Below are 11,643 nucleotides of genomic sequence, written 5' to 3'. Positions count from 1 at the left end.
GATTGGATTCTGCAATCAATATTGGGAATGGGAGATTGGTTTCAGTAATCAATATTGGGATTTGTCTTAAAACCCTTATTTTGTCTTCAAAAAAAATATCATAAAAGGTTTTTAAACTCTTCAAACCCTTAATTTGTATTCAAAAACAAAATCATAAAAGGGTTGGGCGGCACTGGCTTCTCTGGCTCGGATGGCTGGGAAAGGGTTGGGCGTCTGGGCACTGTGCCGAAACGAGGAACCTTAGTAAGCAGCGGCGAATCCTGAAAGAAAAGGGCAGTAAAGGCGAAAAATCGTATTTTTCAAATCTAAATCTCCGGAAGTTTAGGTTTGTCGTGAGCGTGGTAATGAGACTCGGACCTATAGCGAAATGGCCAATTCGTTCTATATACGTGATAAAAGGAATGAATGCTGGGCCCGCGTGGGCTCGCCCACACTCTCGCACTGACCTTGCCGAAGGCACTGAGCGATTTATCTTTGCTTGCCCTAGCCATTTCTCTGCTGGAAATTTCTTAGGGATTTCTATTTGCTCGTCATAGCCGATCTCTTTCGTGCTCGCCATAGAACATCTCTTTGCTCGCCCGAAGGGCCATCTATATTACCAAATTACACTTCTCTTTGCTGGCCTTTGCTCGCCATAGGGCCGCGCCTCAATTTTAGTGAAAATTTTGAAATTTTTCTTGAAAAAATTAAAAACTTTTTTTTCAAGAAATTTCAGAATTTTTCACAAAAAATGAAGGCCCCCGAATAGACGGATAAAACTGAAACAACCACACCGTATAGTGAGGAAGCCGCGAACGAAGTCTTCAGGCCGGATTAGCTGCTTCCGAGCTAAGGGCATCTCAGTTTCAAAATCCTTCTAGTGGGTTAGTGGCCAAGCATAGTAGCGTAGGGAGAATAAGAAGTCTATTTTTTTTGCTCAAAATCGACGCTTTTCACGGGCGAGCGATCCCTCTAGTTGATGATTTTATGATTAGATCAGCTATTAGTTTACTATAGCTTTGTTCACTACAGATAGGCGAGGAATAGGATCAAGTATTTTATGCGAAAAAGCATAATAGGCGCAGGGGGAAGTCGAGGAATAAGTGGCTGATGAAAAGCTTAGACCAATTTCTCTAATCCAAGTCGCTGCCAGGGAGAGGTTTCTTTCTTGCCTGCCACTACCACTATTGGACGAATAAAACCTTGGGGTTTTTGAAGGCATTTTACGTTTAAACGGAGAAATAACGGAATCCATCAAGATCAAGCCCGGTCCCCTGGACCTCGATGGGGGTCCCACGAAAGCGCTACGCGCTTTCTACGTACTTTGTTTGGAGGTTCCGGCTTCGAAAAAAGAAAATATTTTTTAGCTTTGCGTTTTTTGTTTCACCCTCTAAATTTCTTTGGGGGTGATTTCGCATCTATATACGAAATTTCGCATTTTTAGGCCAATTCCGAAGGTAGAGAAAGAAAACGCGTAACTACAGAAAACGCCCCTAAGTTCAGTGCAAATCTTTGTGAAAGGTTAAAGCCCTCAAAGCAAGTGCAGAGAGAGCCGCCGGAGACAGTTCAGTGCCTAGAGTGAAGGCTTCCAGCCTCCAAAGCTAGTTGTCTAGAGTTCAGGGTGTCCCAGCCCTGGCAGTGCAGAGAGAGTTCTGGGTTTCCCCTCAGTGTGCAGTGCAACGAGAGTGTCAGTGGGGAGTGTTTCAGGACACACTGTTTTTTTTTGTTTTCCCGGAAATTTTTCCTCTCAGTGTCCAGTGCTACGAGAGCCGCCGGAGGCAGTGCAGTGGGGAATGTTTCAGGACACCATGATTTTTTTGTTGTTTTTCCTGGTTTTCCCAAGGCGTACGGTGGCGAGAGCCCCCGCCTCCTGCAGTAACCCATAGGAAGTGCAGAGAGAGCGCAGAGTGTTCCCTCTGCAAACCAACCTATGGCCTGCAAACCAAGGTTCCTATGGCAGGTGCAGGGAGCTTGGTGAAAAGTAGGAAATTTCGTATAATAGAAGGAAATTGGTTGGTGTATACGAGAAGAGGATGCGGTATTCCTACGCCCCCTGCCTACAGAGAAGGGCCGAGCTCCAACCACTTACGCCACGAGCCAATGGGAACGAGATAAGGACGTTTGTTTGGTCACTTCGTGTTCCTATGATTGCTAATTGGCGTGGGAAGTTTCTTTCATTGGCCAACGACCGTTACTGAGATGCCGAAAGAGTTGTCTCGAATCCCACCGTACTCCCTGCTTGATAGACATTTTTATGTGAAGTGAAGTCCCCTTCGATTGAGGTTTTGGACGTAAGTGCGAGTGATTTACGGGGCTTCAATGAGGCTCCCGGATCCGATTCGAGGAATCAATAAAGAAGTGCTCCCCTCCCCGCTGGTCTGGTCGAGGTGTCCCTCTCCTTTAACGGTCGAGTATCCGAAGGAACGAATTAACTTGTGACAGGTACTATAGGACGGACGGACGGACGGACGCATAGGCCGCCTATTAAACCCAAGGAGCCGGCCAACAAGGCAGGCACATCATGGAACGGAGTCACTGACCGGACAGATGACACGAACACGTGTCTTATGCACAGACAGATCAAACGAACCGCATGAACACTTTGCAAGAGCACTGCAGTGTGGGGCTGTAGGCTGTGTCAAGTCAAGAACGGTATGGTAATTAATGAAATGGAAATCGGTTACACCGAGGCCTTCTCGTTGGGCGTAGGAGGGTTCGATGAATAGCGTCTCCTCGATGAGAGCGGGTTGTTTGGGGTTCTAACCCACAAATTGAATACCCACAAATTGAATAAGATTTTGAGCTATGGCGGCTTCAGGGAAGTCCTGTAGCTGGAGAATGAAAAGACGGATGGAACCGCGAAGCTGAAACTGAGCATGAACGAAAGGAAAGAAAACTTCGCATCTCCACTGTGTTTTGCTTCCCACATCAAACACTGGGCACAAGAGTAGGCGCAGATTTCTTACTGGGCTACGTCCTATCATCCTCGGCGTACTTATCCGCTGAATAAATGACTCTCGACGCTGATCTTGACAAATACTGTAGATTGCAACAAAACCTTTATTTAAAGGGGAGGGGCTTTCCTTGGTTTTTTTGCGCTCTTACATATTCCCAAAGGCAAGGCTGCAAGCGCGAATAAACTCAATACAATCAACTCGGTACTCGGTTCCCACTGGTTCGCTTACGCAGGTAACAGATCTATTGCTTCCAGAAACATGGCCTACTATGTTGTGTGGCGAATCAGGCCCAATTGTACGCAGCCAACCAGTTGAAGCGAAGCCAAGCTCAGAGAATGAATTGACAGGAGTGTTCCAAATTGCTTGGAGAAATGTGAGCCAACCCCTTTTCACTGGGAAAGTGATAGTTCTGCCATTCTATATACGAAATCTCCGTATTGGGGCACTGATAGCGTTATTGGAGCTACTTCGAATCCCGTTCAGTGCACGTAAAGGATTGATTCCCACACCATACCACAGAATTGGTTATATAGAGGAATCATCTCATCTTCTTGAAGGTTGCTCACGTGCTTTAGGATCTTTCTCTCTATCTATATCTTTTCTAGATATATCTATATCTTCTCTTTCTCTCTATCTATATCTTTTCTAGATATATCTATATCTTCTCTTTGTCCATCTGTTGACGCCGGGAACTGGTTGCTTGTTCTTCGATTGGATCCGGAGGCCTTCCATCTGAAAGCCATGCATCCATCTCTTTTCTTTGTTCAGCCGGGTTGTTTCAATTTCAATTTCCATTTCAATACCCTTTTTCCGGATATCGTCTCTACGCCTTTCCGCTTCGACTAACCATACATTATCTGACCCGGGAAGTTTCTGTTCCTCATCAAGAGATGCTTTGCTGATCGATTCTGTTAGGGCCCATTACGTTCTTTTAGGCTTGATGGCTCGCTGCGGGCAGAATCTTCCTTCGTGCCTTCCTGTTGCTTTTCAGTGGGTTTGTCTTTGGCTTCTATAGGAAGTAGAGGATGACCCAATCATAGTGATAACACCCCCTCAAGATCCCCCTCAAGATGCCAATTATATCAAATACATAAAGTGGGCAGGCCTGGTAGCAGCAGCAGGGGCGGTACTGTACATAATATATTCAAATATGTCTGAACCTTCAGACTCATTAGAACTGTTTAAATCAGCTATATATAGAAAGCTGTCCAAAATAATGAGTAAGCAGGTAGAACTGGAGGATGAAATGACTGAACTAATCCAGGAGTTGTCTTCGACTGTAACGAATAATCAAGATATGATAGATAAGGTAGTGGAGCTAGGGACGGCAGCAAAGAACCAATGTGGTAATATGTTAAACGAAACATCATATGTGTTGGAATGCGTTCCTGGCAAGGCCAACAGGGTGATGAATCATGCCGATACTCTAATAGAGTCGTTGGTTTACGTGACCGCATTTATCAAAGTAACTAGGAGTTACTTCAGAAGCAGGTATTCCGATGATCCTCCAGTTACTATAACAGAAATATTAGAATCTTTGCCATCTAATGCAGAGAGAAATTCCACTGAAATATTAGAGTCTTTGCCATCTAATCCAGAGAGAAATTCAACAGTAGTAGCTGAGGAGGAAACCACTGTAATAGCACAGGGTTCAGAGCCAAATGAAGCTATAATAGCAGGTCCTACTCTGAGCTTGGATTGGTATATGTCAGACAACTACGATCGCGCGGGGGATTCTACTGCTACTTCCACTGCTACTTTCACTGCTATTTCTACTGACGGAATAGATGCCCAAGAAAAGAAGTGGTCAATGAGGTGATGTCTCACGACAGACCCTTTGCGTTCTCGGTTGTTGATATTGGAACTCAGACCGTTTCAGAGAGAATTCTAGAAACTAGACTCCTAGAGATGTTAGATTGGATCTTTTCAGGCGATGGAGAGGCATTTTCTCATGTTACTCTCGCAGAGGTTCGAGTCCTCTTCGGAAGGCTCTGCTTGCTTGAAGGCTTGATTGCTGGAAGTGACTCTCAACAAAAACAAAGATTCACGATTGCTCTTCAGTTGGCAGAGTCACGATTGCTCGAAGTGACTCTCACTTCAGTTGGCAGAGTCACGATTGCTCGCTTTGGCCTTTTTTCATTGAAAGGCTCGAAAACATTCGGAATAGACACAATTTTCTAGTATGGATCAGAGCGTAGCCTATATATTGGTTTTATCCACCCAGCACTGATAGCGTTATTGGAGATATCGGGTTCGAATCCCCTTCAGTGCGTTGCACGTAACTACATGTTGCGGGATGGAACTAGGTCCACGAAGTGCGGTTACACCCAATAAATCCCTTCATAGTGCGATTACACCCAATAAATCCCTTCATAGTGAGGTTCAATCCTTCTTCGTTACTTAAGAGAGTATTTTAGTATATGAATTAACCTTGAAATTCAAGGAAAGGTCTCCCTGGCCTTGCTCGGTCTCCCTGGCCTTGCTCGGTCTCCCTGGCCTTGCTCGGTCTCCCTGGCCTTGCTCGGTCTCCCTGTGCTTGCCTTCTTAATGGAGGTACAGGGGCGGATTCCTCCCTACTATTGCCAATTCCGTGGTTGGCTGAAAGCGGTGATCCCTTTTAGTAATAACTTGAAGAAATCTGAGTACTCTAGGTCCGGGAATGGATGATCATGTACCCTCATGACGTCCTGGGTCCGGGTAGCCTTGATAAATAAGGTGACCGCTGTGGAGGCGGCATACGTAGAAGGGAATAGAGGATGGTTCTTTGACTATGCTATCTTAGGAGATGACTTAGTAATAAGCTCCCCGGCAGGTAGCTAAGCAGTATAAGCGCCTTGTCAAGCGCGCTGGCATGACCATCTCTGAGTTCAAGTCATTGGACTCTGAGAATGGGTCTTATGAATTCGCGATTCATATGGCATAATGTCGATGCGTCTTCCATCTCGTACAAGATGGTCACAACGTGTACGACGTTGCCTTCGCTTTATGAACCTCTGCTTTTCTCTTCCCTTGCAGGAACCTTTTTCCTTGCTCTTTTACCTCTCCCGGAAGCACTGATAGCGTTGGAGCTACCATTAGATGGCGGGGTTCAAATCCTCTGAAGTGCCAAGCACGTAACCCTTGGCGAGATGGAACGATATAGCTCTGGATTCCCATCAAATTGCGTATTATAGAAGAGATAAGTCTTAGCTAGGCTTCGCTTCGATTCCCAAAGAAAAGAAAGAATTGGTTATAATAGAAGTCTTAGCTATGCTTCGCTTCGATTCCCAAAGAAAAGAAAGAATTGGTTATAATAGAAGTCTTAGCTATGCTTCGCTTCGATTCCCTTTATTTTCTTTTCAAGAATTGGGTATTATAGAAGTCTTAGCGTAGCCTACGCGCCTTAGGATCTTTCCCGGAATTGAGTATTAGAAGAATTAGCTAGGCTTTGCTGGAGGCGGCCCACGTACCTTTTTCTTTTATTTGAAAGGATCTTTCTCTCTATCTCTATCTTTTCCTGAAATAAAGACTAGCGGAGGTGATGAGGCCTCTACCTCTCAAATTGCCTCTACTTCAAATTCAGTAGCCCCTGCCGGGAATTAAAAGCCCTATACATACCAAATTCACAGATGGCAATTATGGGCAAAATTAGCTTCATACTTCTCTTGGTATTTAAATAGATGATGATGCGAAACCATGAGGAATAGATTCGATTTTCTACTAGTATGGATAAGGGCTCCACCAATATACGGGTCCCACGGAAGCACTGAAGGCTAAATTGGAGCTACCGCTACCAGTAGGGGTTCGAATCCCGCACTACACGGAATGTTGCGAGATGGAACGATATAGCATAGCTCTGGATTCCCACAGAATTGAGTATAATAGAAGGATTAGCTAGGCTTTGCAGGAAAACAGGGTTCCCGGTTTTTTGTTTTTCTGCTCCATACCATACGAGGTCCCCCGGCATACGGGTCAGAGTTGGAGTGACGCATCACGGGAGCTGATTTTATTACCCGCTTTAAGGACAGGTTACTAAACGAGATCTCTCAGCGAGCGTTACAGCAGCCCGTAGCGGATGGGGAGGGCGACAGCCCGACTTTCTTTCCCCGCCTTCAGACCCGTTCCCCCCGGCAAGTCGGGACAGGTCTTTGGGCATTCTCTTCCAGGCCGAAGTTCTCTCCAGTTTCGGGTCGAGCTGGTTCGTTTGTTTATGCGGGAAGGTATGAGGGATGATCCTTTTCTGCCGGGAATCGGGCTATTGAGAGCTGCCGGGAATCGGATTTCTCTTTGCTTGGCGAATCCGGGCATCAGGAAGGGTTCGAGGGGCGGAACCTTTAGGGGCCAGGAAGGGTTCGAGGGGCGGAACCTTTAGGGGCCATGAGGAGACGCTCACATTTCATTTAAGGTGCGTGCCCTTTTGAACTCTGATTAGTGCCCTTCTGAACTCTAGAAAATGCCATTTCTCACTCCGACAAGATAAGATCTTTATGCGAAAAGAGTGCCATAAATTTCGTATATAGATGAGGCTTGAAAATAGGAGGATGCCTTTACTTTAGAAGTGGGGAAAGAAACTATATATGCTTTTCCTTCGTGGGAAGTTGTTGTGGGACTAGCTGTTCCTTCGTGGGCATCCTTCGGGTGCCCGTAGTGTGGGACTAGCTGTTCCTTCGGGTGCCCGTAGTGTGGGACCAGTGCCCTATCGTCAGTGTGGTACTAGCTTTTTCCAACCAAGTCACAGTATCAGGACTGCTGGTGGCACGTGGTAGCTGGTGGCGTGGCGTGGTAGCTGGTGGCACTTTACTTTACTTTAAAGGTACTAGCTTTTCCCGGTGGCACTAGCTGCCGTGGGGTACTAGCTATCCCAACCAAGTCACAGTATCAGGGTTGAAACGGTCAATTGGCATATATATCTCCTATTTTCTGATATGAATATTGGGGTTATTAGTTTTTCCTTCCGAGAAAGATCCGGCAGGTACGTGGGCCGCCTCCAAGAAGCAAAGCCTAGCTAATTTTCTTCTGCCTGGGGAAAGTGAAGCTTGCTTGCTTCCGCTTGCTTGCTTGCTTCCGCTTGCTTGCTTGCCTCCGCTTGCTTGCTTGCTTTTGTTTGGGAACGGACAGGACCGATTGAATAGGGAATGTAAGCGATTGAATGGGGGATTGCTTTTTTTGCCCGATCGATGTCCGTATCAATCGGCCTATTCCGCTCGGATACGTTCCATTCCGTTGACTGATTCCCGGGATAAAGTGCTTATCAGCACGAAACCGGGCCGAGGCGACGATTCCCCCGCACTCGATCGGAGTGATACGATCATATTTCCGGGCATAGGATATGGAAACCGAAGGGATAGCCTATTGATATACGATCTCTGTGTAGGTCATAATCCACTGCAGACCAGAAAAAACCTCTAGTATTTTCCCATCGCTGCGCGGGGTGCTCTCAGAACTTGGTGGAAATCCACTTGGTGGTGATTGGAGATAAAGGATTAGCTGCCACACCGGCTTCCTGACGGAGACAACCAAGCGGCAACGAAGGGCTAGCGTAGCTTTAAAACGAGCCTTTCCGCGTTTCAAGTATCTGCTTCCGACTGCGGGAAATTCCGTACATAGATGCGGCTTGCCTGCTTGGTCGAAATAGCACAAGAAGTGCCTATCGGCACAAGGGTCTCCGGCCCGACAGGTCGAGTGCCAGAAAGAAATGGCACGAGAATTCCGTATATAGATCAGATTCACCGGGCGGGTGAAACAGGATGAAACAGAAAACGCCAAGCGTTTTCACCATCAAGCATGCCGGGCTAAGGGGGATGGTGGTACACCGCTCCCACCAAGCAGAGCTTCGCGTTCTCACCGAAAGTTACAAACTGCCATAAATATCCCGGGAACCCTTTCCCCTCTGTTTCTGGCGGGCGGCGTTTCTTCTTAGCTCTTCCGTTCACGTAGTGAACGGAGCGATAAGAGCCCGCGGCGGAGAGTAAATGGTTTCTCATTCACGCGAAAAAACACACAGCTTGCTTACGTTCACTTCAAGTATACTCCGTTTTCATCACAAAAATGTATTACGTCAAGATTCGTCACCGAAACCTAATCACACTCATATTCCGGAAGTTCCTGGATCGTGTAAAATAATTGTAGTTCCAAGGGCACCCCCTAATTTACTCGAGAATGTCAAATTAGCCATAGAGAATCCTCGTGGTCAAAAACGCATAAAGACGTGAAGCAGAGCTTTAACCAAAAAATCGTTTCCATTCAAAAAATTTTTATTGAATCAAGAGTCAGAGGGAAAAGCATATGTCACTTACTTAGCATAGAGCGTTTCGCGGGGGCATATTACGTACAAATTTTCAGAGAAACTCGGTATGATTATCTCTTTCCATTATCCAGTCGAAATATAGAGAAACTCTATTCTATTTCATTTCTCAATGGCCACAACTTTTTCGTCGAAGGAACTTCCGTAACTGAAAGAGAATTTCGAGATCCTTGCGCATCTTTGAGAGTTCAAGGTGGTTATCGTCACTTCAGCTAACACAGAAGGGGAGACTTCTTCTTCATGGAGTGGCTTCAGGAGAAATACGGAAAAAACAAGGGGTCTATCGCTTTATTGCCACCGCACAACACCATTATGTAGTCATTTTTTTCGTCATTCACTTTACAGGTTCTATTCCTCTGGATCTTCCGCCCAGAAGGGCCGAACGGCTAACTTATTGCCCACCTCTTCACCCTGGAGCCCCCACAATCTTTCCCCCCGGCGCGGTGTAACGCATCTGGCAATGCTCAAGCATAGGGAGCTAACCGGCGAAAAGCCGCGGCTTTCGTTTCTTAAGGAAATGGGGCAACAACATGCTCCTGTGATGGAAAAGTTTGCACATGTACCCTTAGAAGATGCCCGGGCTGCCCTAGCCCTCGATTGGGTTGATGCAAATCATATTGCAAGGGAGTGTTCGGGAGGGCGTTTTCCGGCGGGAGGGGACTTCTACGAGTTTGCAGTAAGCCTGGGAGCGCACGTGCGGAATCATATCGCCGAAGCTATAACCGGGGGGTACCCCTTGGGGCCGGAGGAAACGCGGGAGATCCAGCACCTTCTGGAACAAATCGGGGGTATGGCCCCAACGTTTGCCCCCGGCGTACTTTTCCCCCTAATCCGTAGCTTCTCTGAATGCGCAGGGGGTGTGGATACGGCGAATGATGTGCTTTCCGGCCGCCCCGGGGCGGCAAAGCCGGAAGAGCTTGCGCAGGCCCTGCTTGAGGAGGTTGGAAGCTCAAGCCCTTCCTTCCTCCGGTCTTATTACTCAGGACGGATAGCCGAGTATGCGAGCCTGCTAGCATACTACCACGGGCGTTTGTTAACATTGCTCCCCGCGGCCGCGCAGTCACTTTATCCCTTAGCGGGTGCCCCCGCCGCAGGCATAGATGAACCCGGAATCGAGGAAGCCCCGCATACAGAGCAGGCCGTGGATGCAGAGGAAGCCCCAGCTGGGGGGGGAACAGGAGGAGGAAGCGCCTCTTCGGTTAGCGAACCACCGGGTCTACCTCTTCTCCTCGGAGTTGCCGCGGCTGTTCTCCGGCACCATGACTCCCTTCTTCCTGTTGGGATTGCCCTGGGAATTATCTCTCTTTTACTTAGACTGTGGCGGGGCCGCAGGCCGATACAGAAAGGGAAAGATGAAGTGGCGGCAGTGCCAGGAGGGAGGGCGCGGATAGGGGCGAGGGCCCCCTGCCCGAGAGCGGAGCCCAGATGCTCCAACTCTTGGAACCGATTGCCCAAGATATCGATCACACGCAGCGGTTATACGGGGAACTGGCCGGGATTGCGGGCGGCGAAATCGTTCCCGAGTCTGATGCGGAGGGCGCGGATAGGGGCGGGGGGGTCCCCGTTCCGGGCCCGATGGAGATGATCGACTTAGATATATAATATCAACATGACAGGTAACGGGCTGCTTTACCCCTTCCCGAGAGGACCTCCGCAAGCGCCTTTATTCGACATCATTTGTATTTCGAGGTTTGGAAGCAGAGAACAAATAGGTTAGGGTTTTACCTTGCTCGCTTGAATAGGGTTTTCCCTCGAGGTGGGGGCTTAATGAATCCCCCCCTCCCTTCTAGCGTAAACCCGTAAAGGAAATTTCAATCAGTTCCGCTGCGATGGACGGGACCGACCCATCACTAAAGATTAGGGCTATACGGATTCGAACCGTAAACATTCTCGGCTATGCAGATCGGAATATAGAAATTCTTGAACTGCTTCACGAACCCAACATGCTTCTTTCGTGGCATTGGGCTCTCCCACCAACTAGTCTTCCACCGGCTAGGAGGAACAAACAGTTGTTGATGCACCATCCTTTGCTTCATTATAAATAACAAAGAAATGGTTCCGCGTGCTCGAAGAACTCGTCCCCTCCGAAGCAATCCCGAAGTTTCTCGAGAAGATTCTTAGTGTTGACACAGGTTTGCATCCCGTAGACACAAATCCACTTAATTATAAAGTGTCTCTATCGCCTAGGAAAGAGATACGATACCCTCATACACCTCAAGGTTCGTAGGACGAGGAAGAGATCTCGTTGAGGTCCTCGCATTGCCCCCACCATCCTTAGCATTAGACGGATCATCTACTGACCATATCAACCCACCGAAATCGATCCTTTTTCCGATCGATTCTTCGTCATGCTACTGTTCTTCCACATCTCCCGATAGGGTAAGACATAAGTAACTCACACGGGATACTCCGCGTAGATCGGTT

Source organism: Dipteris shenzhenensis, unplaced genomic scaffold (assembly GCF_047967505.1).
Source record: "Dipteris shenzhenensis isolate YYH24624 ecotype China unplaced genomic scaffold, Dip_SZ_1.0 scaf0088, whole genome shotgun sequence".
NCBI lineage: Eukaryota > Viridiplantae > Streptophyta > Polypodiopsida > Gleicheniales > Dipteridaceae > Dipteris > Dipteris shenzhenensis.
Note: the sequence above shows the minus strand (reverse complement) of the source record.